The sequence below is a fragment of the Fundulus heteroclitus genome, chromosome 13 (genome assembly GCF_011125445.2).
Source record: "Fundulus heteroclitus isolate FHET01 chromosome 13, MU-UCD_Fhet_4.1, whole genome shotgun sequence".
In the NCBI taxonomy this organism is placed as follows: domain Eukaryota; kingdom Metazoa; phylum Chordata; class Actinopteri; order Cyprinodontiformes; family Fundulidae; genus Fundulus; species Fundulus heteroclitus.
In genome coordinates, this window is record NC_046373.1 from 16361324 (window position 1) to 16383869 (window position 22546).

Sequence of the window (22546 nt, forward strand, 5' to 3'; positions counted from 1 at the left end):
CTGTTTTATTTCAAATCATGCTAAACCGGGCTTAACACAACAGCACACCACACTTTTCAGAGTTTTCTTTCTTTTCTTCACTGTAGGTTGGCCTTTCACGCGAAATCCCAATAACATTCATCCATGTCTGTGGTTGAAAAGTGCCAAATTCTGAAAAAAAGCTGATAGGGTATGAACACTTTTGCAAAGCACTGTGCGTTATCCTGGGAGGCTCCTGCATTGTGCAGAATTAAGAGATTAATTTCTGGCAAACCATGAACTAAAAAACAAACAGCAAACATTCACAGTCTTTAATGCTGAACTCATTCGCTTAGGCAGAAGTGTCGCACGTGACACCGTAAAAAATTCCCTTCTGCCGTTTCAAAAAGGAAAAACAAATCAGTTATATAAGCAAGGTTAGAAGGTCAGAGCTGCTGGCACGGCGAGGCCACACCCTGCAAGGCTGTTAACATCCCACGGTGGCTGAAGCCATCAATACTCGACAGGCCGGAGACACAGACCTGTCTCAAGTTATAAACTCAACTCTGAAGCGGCACAGCTGAACTAAACTTCAGATCTAAACCTTAAATATTATAGGACAGTTATTTATTTTAGAGAGAACACAACTTAAAACAAAATTATTTAAAGAAAGACATACTAGCAAATATACTTTTTTATAATGACCAAGATGTGTCTAAAAAAACATAACTGAGATATCCAACCACCAAAAAGAGCTAAATTACACAAGCAGGAGGCAAATCCAGAAATGAAGCAGCTCTGGTCATCGTTAAGTCTGGATCTGGTCAGAAATACTCAAAAGCTCTTATTTTATTATAAAAGGAAGTATGAAAAACAAAAAAAAAACTTAAAAGATTTATGTTGGAACATAACTCCTCAGACCAAAACTGGCATTTAAAACCAGCAACGACTCTGAAGAGACCTGTTGATTTAATTATTTAGGTGGTATTTATATTCAAAACGTTGCTAAATTAAGGCGGTAATCCTGTACCGGCTACATCTCAACAGCCCCGACACCATCGCAGTATCCCTGCACAGCCATGCTGCAACAGCCACTGCTGTCTGTCAGCTGAACAGAGACTGAAAGACATGTACCTACGCTGAAGGAGACACAGTCAGCCTTAACAGAGCACGACTGTCAACAGTTTGTTCAGGAACATTCAGCAAGGTGCTTTTTAAAGTGCAAAAAAGATCCCGTAAAGGAGGAAATGCTCCGACAGTGAGCATAAGCGGCGACGAGACGAACTGAAGCGCAACGTTCCCTCCCGTGATTGACAGGGATGTCAGGCGAGAAATCTGAGGGGGAAGACGTGTCTTACTTGCAGTTAGCGCTCGAGTCTAAGAACGAGACTCTTGCTACCTAAACAAAACCAAAAAAAAAATATCCGAATGTTGCATCCAGCGCTAAAACCTTTTACGTTACGTAAGGAATAATCCCCATGTTGACAAACACAGCTCACAGCAGCTTCACGCCGGATTACCACTACATTACAAGTCGTCCAGAACGTTGACGCCGTTTGCAGGAGAGTCTCCCATCTGTTCTGAGCATGCACAAAACTTCGGACCTATGGATGTGAAAGCATCTGCACCACTCTACTGTAACGGCAATGCGCTCCCATCTCATCATTATTTGTGACACGCTGATCAACTAAAGAATTTAACATATAAACACAGAATATACATGGATTAATGTCCTTCCTGACTGTCTTCTAGCTTTATGGGGTTTGGTAGCTGTGCAACGCTGGGCTGCACATATGGGCTGGTGGCTGGGAGACTGAGGGAAGTCGTGAGTTTTTAAATGTAATACAAATGCTAAATCTGTTTGTCCCACCAAAGCAGTAAAAGTCAAGCAGGAATGAGTGAGGCCAGAGGCTCATAGGGTTAATAAAATCATTTTATAGTAGATAAAACGTGACTGGTGAACAACACAGTCTGGGAGTGATTAGCTTGCAGTGAGCAGAGACAAGACAAACAAAGTAAAAAAAAGATTTTGCATTTAGTGAGAACTCATCAAAAGCACTGATGGCGCCTCTTCCTTCACAGTAGAGGGGAAACTGATGTTGGAGGTGCAGAAACACCCCATGTATATCAGGGAACTCTGCTAATTCTTAGGGAATTTTCCAGAGATAATATAATTTTTTTTTTTTTATAATTGAACTTTATTGATCTCACAATGGAAAAATTCACTTCTACATCTTAACCCATCCCCATTGGGGAGCAGTGGGCTGCCACCGTGCGACGCCTGGGGAGCAATCTGGGGTTAAGGGTCTTGCTCAGGAACCCAGAGTGCAGGCAGTTGGGATCGAACCGGGTACTTGCATCCTTCTCAGAGAGCAAGCACGGTGCTCTAACCACTCGGCCACCACTCCCCCCTTCCTGCTTATGATAACCGTGGCTGTGGCAATGTGGCTGGATGGCCCAGTGAGCAACAGACAAAAAACTATTCAGTGACTATTACCGCTGCAAAAGCACCAGAGGTGTCTTTCTAATCCATCCATCCATTTTCCAATACTCTTATCCCTGTTGGGGTCGCGAGGGGTGCTGGTGCTTATCTCCAGCTGTCAATGGGCGAGAGGCGGGGTACACGCTGGACAGGTCACCAGTCTATCACAGGGCAACACAGAGACAAACAGGGCAAACGTCTTTTTAATTTGGTTATTAAAGTTTTTCTAATATGCTGCAATCCAGCAGCATTCAAACCGTCTCGGAAATCCTGCAGGGGAATCTTGGAAAACAGAGACTTATATCCTCTAGATCACGACGTACAGTGCAGATAAGGACATGAATGAATGAACCAATGAAAGAACGGGACGTGAACTGAAACTCGTTGACCCTGCAGCTCACGCTGGGTTTTTTTCTTTTTTCTTTTTTTTTTTTTTACTGTTCTGGTCAAGTACAGCTTTTCAAGGCTTTTTGTTATGCTGGACATTAGTCACAGTAATGGGCACCAGGGGGCTACAAACACTACAAGGTCATACTTAAATTATTTCCTTGGAGCAGTCACTAAAACGGCGTGCAGCAACTCAAGCATCTGCGCGCTTGGTCGGAAAAGACCAGAGTTTCCCGTTCACTGAAATTTAAAATGCAGGTTTACAGCGGGCAATTAAAATAATTGTTTTAATTTGAACATGTTCATTAGGCCTAATCTTCCACAGATTTCTCCAACCTGTGTTTTAGGCTATGTCTGCAAAGTGTGAGTAGGGAATCAATCCAAAAAAAGCCGGCGTCTGAATAGCAAATCCAAACAAAGCAGCTGCAAGAGGGTGCTAATTCTGCAGCGACTGGTAGTGTTTGAGAAATTACGTGCGCGTTAGTGAGCGCTGACACAAACAAACCCACGCAAAGGGTAATCTAAGGTCAGGGAGTTCTGTGTGCATTCCCTTCTGACATATACTGTACCAGGAGCCTTTCTAACGCTCCGCTCAACACGAGTCCTGTGCACACAGATGCACACAGGAGTGCCCCGAGTGCATATACATGATTAAAAGACTGAAAGTGGGGCAGGCGCACAGTTGTTGCTCTCTGAAAACGCTGCAACTTCTTTCAACCCAGTCTGACTCAACACACACACACACACACACACACACACACACACACTGATGCATCGTCACACCCAATCAGATGTAAGACTACCAAGTGTGCGTGGGAACATGCACAAAATTGCAGGCCAACAACCTGCATGGCATCAAGCGAACAGCTGAGTAATTCCCTGCAACGAAGCAGCAAGAAGAAGGGAAGCACAAGGGAGCCGACGGATTTTTTTTTTTCTCTTCTCGTCTTCCTGACGTTACGTATCACTACGAAAAGTGGACGTAATAATTTTATTGCTTCCTTCTCAGTAATAACAGGACTATCTACAAGTGTAAAGAAAAATGGGTCAAGATATGAATCGATTGTTGTTGTTTTTTAGCTAATAGAAAAGAGCATCATGGGAAATAAATCTGCAGTCATACAGCTTGTCCTGTTGTTGAAGCATCTTTGCAAAATGGTGCAAAACGAGACATTAATTGAAAAGAGAATGGACATTAATGTGAAATGCATACCACAGGGCCCCGCATGACTATAGCACATTTCATTAGGACCGTCAGGCCGTTTGATTTACTGTTCGTGACAACAGCTGAAAATCCTGCAAACACCAATAAAAGCTCATGACTGTGAATGCCAATTTACTTTCCCAGTACAGACAGGTACAGTCAGCCAATTCCTACTTTAACGTGTTGAATACTGTAAAAAGAAATTTGTATTTATTTATTTTTTTATTCTGGCTTTTTAGCACCAGTTTTGTAGTTCCTATACTCACCAGGCAATTATAAACTCAAATGTCAGGTAAGGGAAGGTCAGACAGTAAAATATTTTAAGCAGACAAAGTTCAATCTGAGTCGTGCACAAATGCTGAGAACCAAGCAGGGATTTTATTCATGACTCATCACGGCTTTCATCCCAGAGAAAAGGCTGATCTACTAGAAGTAATGCTTACACCGGATTTGCAAGATTTCCCAAATGATTAATTCTGTGTGAATTTAGCTGGCATGGTAGTGCTCACACAGTGCCTTGCAAATGTATTAATCCCTTCAAAGTTTTCCATGTTTTGTCCCATTGCAACCACAAACGTTGATGTATTTCATTACGGTTTTATCCAATAGAAGAGCACAGAGTAGAGCACAATCGTGAAGAGGAAGGACCATGATACATGGTTTTTGTTTTAAACCGTTACTTTAACCTGAACTAAAAGCAAGAGCAACCAACTGTGTTAGGGAGGTCGCTTATTCAGTATATAACAAGAACATTAGATAAGAAACAGGATCAGAAGGACCAAGGAACACAGCTTAAAGCTGAGCTAGATTATTTTAAAAAGCCTTAGTTTTGAAACATCTAGCTAAGAAATGTTCAACTGATCATCCGGAAATGGAAAAAAAGTATGTAAAGAGAGGGCAGCCCACCTAAACACTAACCAAAGTACAACTGCTGGTCATGCGCTCCACGGATCTGCTGTAAAGCCGCCGTTCATAGGAAGCCATAAAAATCATTAAATAGGTAAAACAACATGTTTGAAGCCAACACTGCATTTTACCTCAAACAGACTGTTTCTACAGTGACACACGGTAGTGGCAGCATCATGCTGGGGGAAACAAATCATTCTTCAGCAGGCGAAAGGGAAGCTAGACAACATTGACTTAATGAGACTGACGGAGCTAAATACATGGCAATGCTGGAAGAAAACCTGCTAACGACTGGAAAAGACTTGAGACTGGGCCATCAGGACCTGCAAAAAATAGTTTGGTCAAAGTCCTGACTTAAATCTTTGACAAAGTTCTGACTAAGCTTGAGCTATTTTAAAAAGAATGGATCAGAAATACGGCAACGGGTAATTGCGGTTTATTTGCACTGGAGGTGGTTCTACAGAGTGTTGACTAAATAAACATGCATAGCAATTTTTTTATTTATTTTTTTTCAAAATGCAGCTCACACAGGGCAGGTGATTGAATGACTCCCAAAACTCCCAATAAAAATAAATCGCTGAAGCTTACAGTTGTAAAGAGACGAAATGTGGAAAAAGTCAATAGGGAACTCGTGTTTTCACATGGCATCGTAAGTCGATATCAATAAGGCATATTTTGAAGAAGAAAAAAAAGTTATGTCGATGTCAGAACTGATGGCAAAAAATAAACAAATCCTTCACCCTATCCAATCCACATTTTGTCAGATCAGGTCTCTTCCAACACATGGGGCTTCCAGGTGGAAAACCACGGATATGAGTAAAAGGACACAAGCTTACTACCTTTACGAGGCATTGTGAAACTGTGCCTGGGCATTAAAAGATTAGAAGTAAACAACAACAATAAAAATGTCACTAATCTCTTTTCCCGGAGCTGCAAGCAGGGAGGACCGTGTAGTATTTATTATTTGACTGTAATCATGTGCTTAACTTGGCACACCCTCGTTAGGACAGAGTCTGAGATCCCTCGCAAGAAGTTTAAACAGAAAGCTACAAATCCATCAGCTTCTTGGCGCCGTTGTGCAACTTTTCTTGAAACGAGACCCCACTCGGGGAATAGAGACGCTGGGATTCGGGAACTACGGAGGCAATTTTGCAACAAAAAATCTTTGAACTTGTGGAAATCTCCCGTTTTACATCGACCATCTGTGTGGAAAATGGACACTTCTATTTCCACATCACCACCAAAAAAAAAAAAAAAAAATAAACAGAAAAAAAAAAAAAAGTTGTGCAAATCTAGGAGCGATCCCTTTTCAGAGAAAGCTGTTATGAAATGCAGTTAGCATGCAGGTCATTTTGATAAAGCTTAGACTGTAGTTGCAGGTCACCAGATATTTAACATCCACGTCAGTGCCTGTAAGTCTACACGCTTTTTAACAGTGCTAATTTTATAAATAAATGTTGCAGTCTGCAAAACCTGCAGTACATATAGGATCAAGTCAAGGCTGCAGGGCCTACTTTGAGGAAAAGTGGCTCTGAGCAAAGTTTCACAAGCATATAAGCCTTTTAGTGTCCCTGAAATCCGTATTTGCACAACCGCCAATATATTGACATCCCCAAGACAACCAAAAGGGTTGTAAACACAAGCAGTCAGCACTAATGAACAAAGCACATGACAGCATCTGCAGATAAAAACTTTGCAGCCTTAGTTACCAGCGGCAGCTCCGATCATAAATACGCAGCCCACATCCAGAGCAAGGGCACGCCTCGTGCTCACGTACAGCACACGCGATGCAGCGCGGTTACTCGCTGGCCCTCGCTGTCACACATTACATGCGTGTGATGAACATAATGAGAAGCTGTTACGAAACGGAGCCGAATCATGGGCAGGAGAATCCGCTAGTAATCTGGCTTTAGCTCAAAATAGCTCTTACTCACTTCCAGAGTCGTTCTTGATTTTCTCAGCGCAAACAGAACAAGACGCCTTGAGAAGTTGAAAAACCGACACGGTTCTAGTTTTTTTTTTATGTCTCAGTGGTCACTTCATACACGGGGAACATTTCTACGGAGGTCCTGGGTTAATGGAGAAACCTCAGAAAGTTTTGCTGCTTGGTTTCCTTCAGAGTGTGTCCCTTTTAGCATTACCGCCTCCTATCTGTGAAGAGACACTATTTTTTGCCAGCATACATATAGATCCACACCAGGTCCTCCATGATGGCTATTTTATTGTAAAAAATGTAATGACTTGCTTAAAAAACTTCCCTGAACCTAATAATCAATCTAAATGTACCCATTTGAAATCCAATTCAAAACTAAGGACTGTTTCATTTTTGTGTCTACAGTATGTATAACAATATGGGCCTAGAAAGAAAAACAATAGGCCCGCTTTAGTTTGCATTAACATCATAACTTCAATACTTTTCAAAGACTTTTCAAAGCATCTAATGCATTTTTTTTTTAAATTTTGAAAACGTGTTAAAATAAACACAAGCAACCAATCAACCGCAGAGATGCACCGATCGGTCTCCCGGAGGTCTGAATCGGCCGGTTTCCCCTTGATCCACTATGATCAGTAAACAGCAAGTTGAATACTGAAAAATCAGATTTTTTGCCTTTTCATTAAATGCATCAACACTAAGAACTTCCACCATTGTTTCTATAAATGAATCAAGCGAGCCCATGTTTTCTAAGTCTGATAAATGTAAATAATCTGAATTGTTAGTTGATTCAACATGACCTCTTTTGTCTGTGAACATGAGCAAATTTTATGTCCTAGGATCTAAATCATCTCTGTCAGTCAGAATTTTCAGGTCTGACAGCAAAGAAATCTGGGAATCGGTATTTGCTAGGACAGCCTTGATTAGTGCATTTCTATTCAAGCAAATAAAATGTCAAGTTAATGATAACTGGTCCAAAGTATAGAGAACAGCAGAGGTTCTGTAAACATATAAGCACAAATATTTAAGGCATAAAACCTTTTTTTTTTTGCATTTATTAGGTTCTTTTACATCAAAAAGAACAAAACCCACCTCGCAGACAAATGCACACCTTACTTTTCATGTGAACAGAGCCGCGCATTGAACCACAGCCCTGATCACTTGAAAAGATTTGCTATCGCTGCTTTCACCAACAAACTTTGTCTCATCCGTTCAACCTAAATTCAGCCACATCCTCCCACAAATTTTCCTCAACAGCACAACAGGGTTATAATGAGAGAGGAGGAGATGAAAGAGATGAAAATGTCTCTTTCATCTCCTCCTCTCTCACTATGACCCTTTTTTTCATCAGTTTAGTTAAAAAAAACAGTAATAGATTATACTATGTAGTATGTAGTAAAAATATTCTTTAGTGCAAGTCAGAAGAGGTCCAATGCATGTCCTTTTAGATCCCGAAGATTTCAGGGAAATCAATCTGCTTTCAGTCCAATTTGATTGAACAATAAATCAATCCAGAATATCAAGCTCCCTTCTTCCTCTCATACTTCGACTCAGTACCTCATCAGTACCAATATTCATTCATTCACTCCTCCTTTCTATTATTACAATCTGGGAAAAGGGACGAGCCGGTCCGCGATTCTTAAAATATAAAGGCATTGATATCATGGTTTCTTGATTTAGTGCTTAAATGTATAAATCATCATCTAATTGCTCTTATTTAGAACGGAACTGCGGCAATTTTTTTTTTAGTGCCACGATAAAAATATAACATGTTGCTCATTACTGTTAAAACGTCGAACATAGCATTTATAAGTTTAGATTTTGATACAGACCTAAAGAGAAACTTTCCAAGTGCCAATTCACAATATTTGACATTTATAGCAGCTGTAAGGGATTTCATAGAATAACACAAGAAAAAGTTTATTGCTTAGGAAAATTTCTCCTTCATTCGTGTCCGCACCATGAAGGGAAGAAAAGGTCCTAGCATCCTTTCAGCCTGCTGACTGGCAGCGTGCAGCAACCGGGAGAGGATGGGGAGTGCTGCAACTTCTGTTATTTCTCTGGCTTTAAAAAAAAAAAGGACTTTAAAGCAGATGTAGAGTATGCCATAGCAATTTTAGCTGTTATGAAACAGAAACTGTCACCAGCAACTGAACCATAGGCAGAGCGTTTGCTCCGCTTGATCCAGGAAGTATGAAACTCTCAGCAGAGTTTGATGCCTTCAGAAAAGAAAAAGACTGCAGCCCTGTTATAGTATGACAGCATCCGCTCACAGGGACCCACTTTTATAGGACACTGCAAGCAAGGCTTTAGAAAAACAACGCAATGCACAGGGGGGAAAAATGTCACCAAGTAACAGCTAAGGTCGGGTGCAGTCACTACATCTGCAAGGCCCTTAATCATTGTTACAATCATGAAAATAATGGCCATGAGGTCACACCCAGATAAGAAAATAAGTTACATGCCATTTTCTTTGTACACAATTCTACCACTGTCTTGTTTCTCACTATTTCTTTAATCAATCCCAAAATTTAAATAAAACAACATCCAAATTCCCCATTTCTGAATGATAAACCAAAGGAATTGCCTTTATCCATGCAGTATATGGATGTGTGCGCTTGTGGCATTCCTGCAACTGTTTCCTTTTTAGTCTCCTTATCCAAATAGTTGAGCCTCTTAGTTCCTCAAGATAAAATTCCTACGCATTGTGTGATGATGTTCCAAAGCCAGGTAGAAAACTTGCTTTGCTGTGGCAAAGATAGAGATCTGACATCTGGCTGGGAAGTCAGAAACTTTGCACAAGAGCAATTAAGGTTAGGAAAAGTAGAAACAAAACAGAGCTATTTTGATCTGCGGAGGATGTCTAGTAATTTCCCATTAGGTCGACGTTCTTCTCCCACCGCAGGTATTTCCCCTGGGCAAGCCCCTGCAGATAGATGTTTACATTAGCTAAACAGCTGCACCGAGGGTTTCTGGTCTAGGATGATGGAAACTTTTTGTGACAAGTGTTTTCCGTTTGCGGTGTATACCGGTAAATCCTTTAATACTGAACAAAAGTGCATGAAAAAATCTTTTGATTTTCTCTCTGTTGTGCAAAATGAACAAGAAGGTTTTCATTGTCGCAGGTTGAAAGTCTTTTGCATTCCTTTAAAAAATAGTGCAGAATGAAGGAAACTTGTGAGTTTGAGTCATTTTTATAAGTCATGCATGTTATGATAGAGGGTTATAGTCAGATATGGCCACAAATAAACCTCCCACCATGGACCTCACCGTTTGTGCAGCAGCACAGCTCCCTTGTGATAAAAACTCAAGACTTAAACATTTTAAATTTTAAATTAAATCCAAATGTAGTGCCAGGTTACTCAGAAAATCACAGCATTGCTATAGGATACTTGGCCAAAAACTAAAACCAAATGAGGTGCGGAAACAAGCCGGTGAACGAGGCACATAACTGATGCTGGAAGCAGCATCTCTTACACATTAAAGAGACAATTTGGTTCCCAAATAGCAACAGCCTGTTGGAGTTTGTGAACACAGAGCACATTAACAACCATTCTGGGCCTGGACGATGAATTTCAAGAGAGAAATACAGTCTGCCCAGAGCGACTGTAATAACGCGATTGCTATTGGGATTCCTGAAAACCTCGGGTTGGCAGTGAACATCCTCAATCACTCGATTTTTTTTTTTTTTAATCAGATCTGTGTTTTAGCACACCTCCCTGACTCTCCGAGCCAAATCGTGAGCTTCAAATGCCCTGGCCTCGCTGCATGATCAGCAGAAAGGTTCAGGCAGACCGACATGTCTCCCGAAAGCCTGACAGCTAACTTTCTGCCACAACAAAGCATCAGGCCAGATGAGGCTGATCCATAGCCATCAAGTCAGTCATCCAGTAAGGACCCTGAACGGGGCCAAGCCACAAGTATAGGCCAAATGGAAATCCAGACAGAGACAGAGTGACTGGCTGAAAATCCCAGTAATCCAGCCTTGCCTCCTTCTGCTTGTCCTCTTCAGACCACGCCACAGGTATGTCGGAGGAGGAATAGTCTTGGCCTCAGAGACGCTGACCTAAATATCGCTACTTCTGGGTGCACGGACTTGCCCAAACCCGTCTCCATGTGCTCAACTATTTACCCTGGCTATAGTGGATGTTTTTTTTTTTTACATTCCTCTGAATCGCAAGTAAGAGAATATGCCCTTAAATAGACTGGAGCGTGTGGCATAATACAGATGCCACATGGGAAGAATCGCTGAAATGGGATGCGGACGGCAGCGACCCTGAGCGAGCTGCCGTGCTGCGTGTTGGAGTCAACATCCTAAGGAGTAAACAGTAGTAATGGAAAGGAGCGTTTGGCCAAGAACAACACTGGCGAAGGGTGGGTTTTGGTATTCCAGGGATTGTTTCTATCACTGCCCATTTTCCTGTTTTTGAATTCCTCTCCCTGAATGCATATCCTTCTAGCTCAGACGCAAGTCATTGTTGATGCCCGCACGGCACGCCCACTTTGAAGCTGCGTCTCGGGTTTGACTTACTTCCAACGACTGGGACAGAAGCCCCCCTGTCAAAAGCAAACTGGTATTTCTTTTTACTAAAATTGTAACAAAATGTCCAAAGTTGTACGGTTTTACTTCAAAGTGCCCAGTTTCTCTGGATGACAAACCCTAAGGACAAACTAAATCAGGACTATAACCCTGAGGACATGAGGGTTAGAGTGCAGGTTTAATGTGAGTAGTAAATATTTTTAAAGGTATGAAATTCAATAAAATAACTGCATTTATTCTGCAGGATGCAAATAAAAGACAGATTTAATCCCCACTTTCAGAATGACTTGTGGCCGCTCCGTCATTTTATCTGTTAATCGGTCGGCAAGGGATTGGAATCTATTTTCCCTTTGATCGGCTCTGACCTGCTTGGCAAGTCAAACGCTATTCGATTCATATCATATCTGTGTCGTACAGAAAATATTTCTTGGACGGTAAAAAAAATTTTTTTTTTGAGCCCATTAATAAGCCACCTCGGCCATTAAAAAGCTACAATACTGAGACGAGCATGTGACACGGGAGTATGGGATTTTTTTTCCTTACATACTTATTTGGCTTAATCCGGTTTGAAAGTATGCTATTGCTTTGTGATGTCTCTCGACTGATGAGCCTGGACCCGTGAGTTTTGCACAGTTTTGGTTTGAAAAGTTGTAGCGAATAGAGATTTGCAGAAAGAGGAGAGGATGGAGAGAAAAGAGGAGAGGAGCAGCACTTCTTCTGGCCGGGAACTAAACGCCTCAACAGACTGATCTATGAGCATCTAACACAGAAAGTTACTGAAATACGTTTTACTTGAATTAAAATTAATAAAAAGGAGGAGCTAAACTGTTCTTATCGTAGTTGAAACTACTTGTTCCACAATATTAGTTCTGACAATCGTTCATTTTCTTGTTTTATTTATTATCTGTATTGTAATTTAGCTTTTCACCTGTTTTAGGGGCTGCATGGAGTTTGCATGGTCTACGGCTTCCTCCCACAGTCTTGGTGTGTATGAATGAGTGTTTGTGTGCCTTGCTGTTTGTCCTGTGTGCCTCTGTGCTGCCCTGTGATGGACTGGCGACTTACATACCCTGCCTCTCTCCTGATAAAATGGAGACAGTTTCACCGCCTTCCCTGCAACCCTGCATGAACAAGTATGACAATGGATAGATGTGTGTTTCGACTTATTGCTTTTTTCCAGTTTAGGGTTATTTTCTGGTAAAGTGCAATGAATTGCTTATTTTATTTGCAGGAAACACATTTTCCCCCTCCAAAAACAACGAATAATCATTTTGAATAATCTTGATTTCAATATTGAAAAACGTTACCTCGATAGTCTTTTTTTTTTTCTTCCCACAACCAAGAAGTCCCATCACCTCCGCACCAACTCGCCTCTGTGACAACCTTCCTCCGTCGGCTCTGATGCTATACAGCCTTCACCGCTCGTTGCATAAATCACCGAAAATCCGAGATCAACCTTATCCTCCATTCAACCCTTTCCCGTACGACACAGATCGGCCAGGACTTGAGAGGTGATGCGTGGAGAAGGTCACCGTCCCCGTCGAGGCATTATACTCCCTGGACTTCAGCCAAGTTCAGCCTCTTAACGGTGACTTGCCAGGCACATGGACAACTGCGGATCAAGAGAGCTAGACGAGCAGCCGTCACAAAGCCAAAGGCTTCACCTGGCTGAGCAAAGTCCAGACGTCTCTTATTCACATGGTTATTGAGCCACGCAGCCAGCTCATCGACCCAACATTATAACACAAGTCTGCAGGCCGGTGATGCTGGGACAGTCACAAAATAGATGGCCACTTTAGACATAGGTATAGAACAGGGGTGTCAAACACACGGCCCGCGGGCCGGATCCGGCCCGTCGAACAATTTAGTCCGGCCCGCTGGCTAAATGCATTATCATTATTAAAAAAAATATTTTTTTTTTTTTTTCAGTGTCCTTTCTGGCAATGTGGCAATAATAATTGTTGTCTTAATGCCAAAAAGAGCTCATCAGATTTGACTTTCACAAGTGGAGCAGACCTGCTTTTGCCATAGTGCTCCGCTTGATTTATGAATGTGAACAGTTTTATTATGATTCATGCAGGGAATATCTGAAATGATATGGACACTACAATGGGAAAGTAGGAGAGGAAAGGAAGAACAAGAAGAACAAAAGAAAAGGTGAAAGAAAGAGGAGATAAAAGGAAGAGAATGACAAAACAATTATTGAAAAAAAAACATGTACTTCGTTTAATTGAAAATCTGCAGTTCCTATATCGTCCACGAGGGGCGCTGTGTTTTAATTAGCAGATTAAGCTTCAGGTGTGGAAAAATTTAAATAATTTCTTAATTGTTATCTGTTTGATGTATTTTGTCATGTAGGACAGTGTTTTTAAGTTCCAAAAAATGTGAATAAATGTTTTTCAACATTGTACAATCACTTTGATCAGTTATTATGCATAATGCACAAGTAAATGTTTAACTGAGTAAAAGTATTGTTGAAATTGCACATACTTTTCTTAAAAACGCTGAGGTTATTCATAATATATTGTGTAAAAGTGAAATTAATTTAACATAAAAATCAACAACAAGTCCACATGTATTAGTTCTATTTAATCTTGCAATGAGTTTACTCGTGTGGCCCTCTTGAGATCAGATTAAGCTGAATGCGGCCCCTAAACCAAAACGAGTTTGACACCCCTGGTATAGAATAATTTAACAAAAAAAAACATTAGCTTTGCGTGCAGCCTAATGTCCACACACAACCACCAGCCAACGCTACAGAGCGTGGAAAGATGAGATTTATATTACAGTTGCATATATTGATTTTTCTTTTCTAGCTTGATCACGGAAATGTCATCCAGCGCATTTGTTAAATTAAGTCATTCTCAAGCTGAAGTGCCTCTTGCTGCATTTCATCCAAACTGCACCATAACAAGCCCAGGACTATATAACACACAATATAGAAACACGATAAAAAAAAAAGAATAATAAAAAAAAAACACACAGCAGAATGTTCTTTAACAAAATACAAAGAGCTCTCATTGATCCCTTTTAAAGGCAGCACACAGCGTGAGTGTGTCCCTTCTCCTGTGTGCAAGCATGTGTACTCAGTGTACTCGTGAATAGGGGAGGATGAAAGGAAAAGCTGAAAAGGTCTGAGCGCACCGCGTGGTTCAACGAGACAGCTCAATCTCTTGATCTGCCTCCATCCCCACCCACCGCTCCGTGCATTTTCACCACCATTTTTCTCACACGCTCTTTTTTATTTTTAATCCCACAAGTAGCTCTCTCTTACTCCTCCTTATGAGACTTTTGTCTTTCTTTCTCTCTGGCGGAGTATTTTTTTATTTTTAATAACCTTGTTTTTAACTCGCCTCCCTCTGCCCTGTGCTTCCCTACACGTTTGTTACATTGCTCTGTTTCCAGTCGTCGCCAGTCTCTTCCCTCCTGTTGCTTCTAGCGGGGATAGCGGCTGTGACAGCACCGAGGCGTCGGATGCAGAAGAGGCAGCGATACAGTTTTAAGTACTATCAAACGTGACATTTATGGACGTAAAAGCGCGACAAGGTAGATAATAAATGGCTGGAAATTGCATCTTGCCAAAACGCTGCTCTTCGCAAAGTTTATTACAGTTAAATGTGCATTTATCATACATGGCAGCATTTTAAAAAGGAACATATGAGAGTTATTCCCTTCTTAGTCCAGGAAAAGCCAGTTTCCTATCAACACTGCCAAAAGTAGAAATACCCCAACATGATTTTCCAGCATGTAGCAGATAACTTGCACCTGTTACCTAAACACTGAACTACTGCAATTGTTCCATCATATCTTATATTAAGGTCTTATATTAAGGATTGTGTCTCCTTGGCTCCAACAGAGCACTTCATCATAAGACTGCAGGTGGTTCCTAGAGTTTCTAAACGTAGACAGGGAGGACGAACCAGGTCTGTGAGGCAGATACCTTGTCTCCTTCGTGGACCACACTTAAAACTTTCCTTTTGATGAAGCTTATAGTTAGAGTGGCTTAGGCTTCCCCGAGGTTCCCCTGCAGTTAGGTTGTTATAGGCTTAGGCTGCTGCAGGACATATTGACCACTTATCCTCCTTTTCTGTGTTTTTACTCATAGTTTTTACGTATACGTCAACTGGATTATTTTCAAGTAATTACCATGAAATAGAAAAATAACTATTCACACTAACAAGTTCAATTTCAATGCCCCTATCTCTTCAGTGAGAAAGTTCTTAATGAGGTAAGAAGACTCAAATTTAGTTGGTTTTAGTTTACCTTCACACAGCAGGCAAATGCGACCGTCTTCATATGACGCGGTATTAAAGCTATAGTTGGTATTCCTGTTCAGAAACACTTTTTGTTATACTGGGTTAAATCGTCCTTCCATCCTGAAAGTAGTTTGTATTCAGAAAAGGGAGGTTTTAAAAAAATCATTCTCTGTGGTAGCTGTAGGCCTGTAAAAATAACATATGCTCTAGCGCAGCGCGTGGTTTCAAACCATGTGGCCCTTACACACTTGCTCCTAATAACATTGACCAAAACTTTTATAGAAATTCTATAAATAGATTTGTAAAACTTCAGATATTAAGATAAAACTTGAAAGCCATTTTAGCCAGTTTATTACAGGTTTACTTCTATTTCTTACCTAGTTTCTAAAGAAATAGAAGGAACTAAGTTTGCCAGCTTCTCCACAAAAAAATGTTTTCTTCCATTGTTGTAAAAGTTTTATTTTGTTGCTAAACTGATGTGATTTTTTTTTTTTTTATCTCAACAAAAAAACTATGTTTTTATACAATATAAAACTTGATACGTTCTCTTTTTTAAGGGGCAGGCAGATTTTGTGGCTCTACACAAATTAGTTTTGTGGTACCAGGAGTACATATTGCTCTTTAAGCTATAAAGATTACAAAAGCCATCTCCCTAAGAAATGTTTGCGGCCTTGACCGCTAACATAAAACCTTAATGAGTTTAAAACATGATCATTTGTCTCTTTGCGTTTGGAATAACAGTAAAAACCCTGTTTAACATGAACGGCCTTCTGGCACAAGGGCTCTGCTCCTACTCCAAATAATAAATTACTGCTTACATAAGGAAGAGTAAATAAAAGAACAACATTGTTATATCTTCTAAGGTTATAGATCTCTAAGAGAAGTCAGGATTGGCCAAAATGTATATAGGAATGTCAAAGCCTTATAAAATCCAGAGAGCTAAAATTGGCCTGAGAATTGACTTATTATATAATAATTTGGAGCGAACTGGACATTTATGTGGAGCAGATTCAGAATGTATGATTGATTTCATATCAACCCAGTTCAATGCAGACTAAACTGGAGTCTAGCAGGATACCAATTGAAACTGTCACGTAAAGAGGCTTGAGGACACGTTTGTTGTAAACTGGCACTACATAAATAACTTGAAGTAAATTCAGTAGAACCTATAAGCACATTGCATCTTGTAGTCGAACTAAATGGCGGGATGATGAGTTGATCCGACTCCTCTCTCTAGAGTAACCCACCAACACCTGTTGTTCCATTGCCCTGGTCAATCTGTGGGGCCCCTCCCACCCTCCCACCCATCATTCGCTCTGCCTGTACTTACACATGAAGAGCCATTTCTGTCACTCGCTCGTTCAGCTGTGAAATCTCCACCCGATCATTACCTGGAAATCTCACTCACATAGACATAAAGCCCCCCATCCCCCCTCCCTCGTTTGGCAAGATCTACAAGACGTGCATGCTCATGTGTGTTTGTTTGTGAGGCTCCATGTGCACACGGGGCTCTGACAAATGAGCCAAGCTCGGTTAAATGGCTTGTGATTAGGACACATTGGCTTCTAATTGCCTCTCATTACCATTTGAAAGTGAGTGGCGGCTGGAATCAAAGGCTACGGTGGATGCAGAGAACTACGTGTGTGTGTGTGTGTGTGTGTGTGTGTGTGTGTGTGTGTGTGTGTGTGTGTGTGTGTGTGTGTGTGTGTGTGTGTGTGTGTGGCACATCACGCCTGGATAGCAGCATTATAACCGCACAGTAGAAAAGTTCAGCTTGGTCTTTTACGTCTTGTTTACCCAAAGATTAAGAGAATCTCAGAAATATTAAATATGTTGCTCCATAGTCCAAAATCTAAAAAAAAAAAAAAAAAAAAAATACCAACTGACTCCCAACTCCTTTTGGAAATATCTTTATCTCTCTGTTAGCACCAGGATTGGCCCAGCTCAGAGTTGAAAGAGTTTTTTTTCGGTATGGAGCCGGTCAGTGCAGTGAAAACACGAAGAGACGGTGCTGATAAAATAAGCAACTTTTTTCACCTTGATTTGGGGGGGGGGGGGGGGGGGTGGAGCAACAACAGAAGAAATCTCTGAAGGCGAAATATTTTTTCTCAGCACTGTATACACCCCACATGTGAATATTTTTCTCCTCAGCTGTAGCCCTAACAACCTGCCAGTGAAAGCCCACCCACCAACAAATCAATAGCCTCAAACTTTCAGACTTCAATCGATTAGCTTTCAAACTCACCCTGGCAGATAAATCTGACGTTTATCTCATTTTGAGCCTAAAACACCTTAACTTACATCTGCCAGTATCCTTCTAGGCTGTTCTACTGCTATGACCAGTGGGTGCAACATCTGCATGAGTGGTTTCAGGATCTTTTTCTACAATCCCATTAATCTTCTCTCATATGCCCTTGAGCAGTATCTCTGTTTCCGTTGTATAATTTGCTAATTCCTCTTCGTCATCAATCTGAGTAAATAAATATGCTTCTTTGTTCATCTACGTTGCACCATTGCCAATTTCTGCCACTAGGAGGCAGTCTCAGGAGGATGTAGAAACCTTCTGCAGTGGTGGCTGTTTAGTTTTGTTGTTTTTAGCAATTTATGGATTTTATCTGTTTTGCGATACGCATAAATCGTTATGGGGAATTATACTTTTGGAAACCTGCATGCTAAAGACTGATCCCCCAACCTGTGCACAGCGGGATCTACGCAAAACCATGTGTGAGAACCTACCTCCTATTTAGCATTTAAGATATTTGGGATTTGACCTGTCCAGCAAAACCCACGTTGGATGACCTGCCTCCAAATGCTTCAATTTACACATTCTATAATTATCTAAATCTATTTATTTTATGCTATTTGTGGTTAAGTGTTGTATGGGCACCTCTGTATTACAGACAACTAGTTTTTTAATTTAATTAAATTAAATTTAATTTTATTAAAAACAAGCTTTTTGGAAAACTTGCTGGTGTTAAAAACTTTCATGTTCAGAACATAAACACCAACATGAAGACTGGTGCCTGCTAAATTAACTACATCATATTAATACCATAAATGGACATGCTGTTCATGGTATAAATGTCATAAACATTGTTTTATAACGCTTATAAACAAGTCAAGAAACCCTCCTCTTGACGTCCCAATCTTTGCAAACTTCTAAATTTGCCTCCGTCTCATTTAGATGAGTGTGTTGATAATAAACAAGGCAACAACAAATGAAGGGTGTTTCAAGAGCGCGAAACAGAATGTAAATGGCCCTCCACATCGTTTCCTTCAACACAGCTTAGAAAGCGAGAGAATAAGATGGCGCCTGCAAGAACTAAATATCTGTGTGATAGATGTCACAATGTTAAGAAATAATGAGCATGTTACGAGCAGAAACCGCGCTGCTTTACAACTGGATCATGTTTTTACGCTTTAAAGTCCAGTTTGAGTTTTTACTGCACACATTTCACGTGGCTAGGTTTCACATTGCAGTCATGCAAGAGTATCATAAACAAGTCGCTACAATGGTTAGAAAAGATGCCAAAAAATGAAAAAAAAAAAAAACAATTTTATATCCAGCTCAAAAAATATAATTATGCACATTTGCCACCATCCAGTCCTTCACTTGAAATTTCAAGTTTCTGTCTCACTCTTCAGCTTTTTACTTGAAGGGGGTCTCAAGTGTTGCATGTTTTTTCATCCTTGTGTTTAATTAGTTTTAATTATATAGGCTATTGGTACATTTAATTAAAGCTTTGTCTCCGTTCTTCAAGTGCTATTGAAGACTGCTGAGATTGCTTTAATAGTTTCATATCCCTCACAAAAAGATTTCAAGCTAGAGAAAAATTTGTGTTATTGTAGACCGGTACAAGTTCTGACTGCCTGTTTTAAAACTCAGATAGTTTGTTTTTTTTTAACAACTAAAAACTAAAGTTAAAATGTAAACAAAAAGACAGCTTGCAACTTCAAGACATTAGCATGCATTCTTTGAAATGCAGTAGATAATCCAAGCAATCTGCATGGGTTTTAACCAAAATTTACAAGAACTTGAAAAATTGCTTTCAAATTTAGCGCCAGTTAGCTGCATATCGATTTAGCAGCTAATTCGAAACTTCTTTTAAATTTGGTAACTCTCGCACATTTTGTTTCTAGATTTGCAGGACTTATTGTTTACCGGCATTGTATTTGATCAAATTTGGCAAAAAACTAAATATTGGGATCCATCCCTTGACACGCCGTGATAAGGGGTTAGCATCGAGTTTTCCAACACGTGGTTACAAATGTCCTGAAAACCTATTTCTGGGACTTCGCAGGGTGTAACATTAGGGCGGCTGTCCCAAATGCAGCGCATAAGGTCCTCGATGTGTGGGTTTGATTCCCGACCTGGAGACCTTTAGCTTCTCTACCTGCCACTTCCTGTCAAATGAGCCCAGTATCGCCGCAAGAACAAAAAAACATTTCGAGCTGGCAAATATTCAAATTGTAAAAATGTGTTCTGTTAATACAATAGCGAATGTTAACCCAAAATGTTCCGGGTCAATACAATTCCTTTGTAGTCGCCGTATGCATACTGAAATTATGATCGGAGCGCTGGAAAACGTGACATGTGAGACAAAATGAGAGCGTATAATACGGTTAGTGGGATGAAACAAATAAACAGCAGTCACAATAAATTAGGTGTGTGCTCATATTGCCCATTCGAGAACATATTGCATTTTTCTAAAGTTGGATCTTAGAGTTTATTAATAATGTCATCGTAAGTCAGAGTGTGGCTTTCTAATTAAACGTGTGCAAATTAAAGCCCTCTGCAGGATCGCTCGCTGAGAGCCAGAGATAATGTACACAACGAAGCAGTTAAAGTGTTTATTGCACAGGCGCCCATAAAGGACAGGGGAAACCATAAAGTGCATGCTTTACACCTGCAGCACTCCCTTTATGTCCACGCATCTTTTTATTTTATTTATTTTTTTTATTTTTTTTGTTCTACCTCTACTTCTCATTGGGATCGCACATGAAATTCATATTTGTGAGGGGAAGCGTACAGCCCTACCCTGCTCTGAGGTGTAAACAATGTAAAAATAGCCTGCCATCACAGGCTTCCCTACAGTCCCGTTATATAATGGTCCAAGCTCCGATGAATGACATCACGGGTAGTCCTGCAATCACAAGCCGTATGTCCTTTACAACCAGCTGGTAATGTAGTCCTACAACACCGTGTAGTAACATGTCACACATGCAGCGGTAAACGTGTGCGAAATGCATGCGTGTAGGGGGGGAGGGGGGCATATTTCCAAGTTAAAGTGTTGGCAATAAAACAGCGAGCTTATAAACTTGACTTTGGTGAGTAGTTCTAGTTCGCGTTGCGGGCGGGTGGAGAGAGAAAAAAAAACACTTCCGCGATGGTGAAACGTTGATAAATATATTATGTCCTGCCTTTGACATTCCCTGTCAACAACACAAGAGTAGGAAAACAAGCCCCGGCAGCAGCACAGGTCGCCGTTCGGCGGTGTTTGCCGCCGGGAAGGGAGGAAAAGAAGCGGCGTGAGGCGAACGCGTACGAGCCGAGGTCGAGTGGCGCAGTTTTAGCGGCGGAGCGCGGCGGCCGGCCGGCGAAACGCGCTCCTCGCTCGGTCACATCCCCCAGCCAGAGCTCCGCTCCCCTCCTTCCCGTCGCGGAAAAAACACACACACACACTAAAAAAAACTCACTTTTACACTAAAAGCCCCGAAATGACAAGCGTGTCCGCGTACGGACGTCCTTTCCCCGGACAGTTTGGCGACTGCTGGAACAGAAGTAAACATTTTTTGCCAAAGCCTTTTGGAAGTAAAGAGAGAAGGACGGAGAGAGAAACGCGAGAGAGAGAGAGCGCCACCCTTACCCAGCTCTTCCAGCCATTTTTCTATCCGCGCACACCGCTCCAGAAAAGAGGGGAAGGGAAAGCGAGCAGTGACAGTTTGGGAAAAGCGGCTCGGAGTGAGTAGTTTGGAGTGACTTACTGTGGGGGTGAAACGCGCTGCTGAGTTGGTGTGTCTTCTTGTTGCCAGGGCTCCCCTGCCTGCTCTCTGCTGCGCTGCGCTGCGCTGCGCTCCGCTCCGCTCCGGCGCTGACGGTGGAAAGCGTCTCCCGTCCTAATGATGTCTGTGGCGCACAGCTAATACCTCTCTGCCCCCACCTCCGGAGAGAAGGAGCAAAAGAGAGAGAGAGGGGAGAGAGAGAGAGAGAGAGAGAGACTCACAAACGGAGCGCTTTACGAGCTACTCATGCACGAATATGACAGCCGGGGCCAAGCAGCCGCGGAATTACAGGAGAAGTTCTGACAGCACCAAAAAGGCGTGGGGATGTCAAAGCGCACACGTCATTTGTAGTAGTTCAGCGGCGCTTGGATATTTAAACTCCAGCTCGACAGCATTCTTTATTGCAGATGTAACAGTTCATCCTCGCCGTGAGTCGCCTGCCCTCTACTTAGAACCATTGTGTTTTTTTTTTTTTGTGTGTGTTTTTTTGAAGGTCATAAGGTCATGGCAGGCAACCAAGACTGGAGGATTCAGAGAAAATCTGCTGGCCTTGAATGCGGTGGCTGAGAGGTCAGCTGACAACAGCATGGTGGAGATCTCAGCCGCAGAGACTCAGAAGCATCAGGTGAACGTTCCTTGCAGCGTCTAGAACTTTAAATACCTTCAGAACTTCAGCGTTCAAACTACAGCTCAGAGATTTTCTGTAGCCAATTTCACATCACTGATTTAATGTAGCTCTGACATGCCAATTCAGGGTTTTTTTTTATTTTATTTATTAAGAAATGTTAATACAAACAGAGCAAAATTGTTTTGTTTTGCTTCCTGCAAAAATCAAAGGACATTTTATTGTCTCAACGATAAAATGTCATACATATAT

The 22546-nt window shown here is 41.3% G+C and overlaps 1 protein-coding gene across 2 annotated transcripts in view; it reads right to left on the bottom strand.

Moving 5' to 3' along the window:
• The window catches only part of atxn1a (ataxin 1a), a 132960-nt gene extending 110794 nt beyond the window's left edge, over nt 1-22166 (bottom strand). For both annotated transcript variants that reach the window (XM_036145212.1, XM_036145211.1), the window contains exon 1: nt 21652-22166. The gene's annotated coding sequence lies outside the window, so the exon portion shown is untranslated. The remainder of the gene's footprint in view (nt 1-21651) is intronic.
• Nucleotides 22167-22546: the final 380 nt, after the last annotated feature.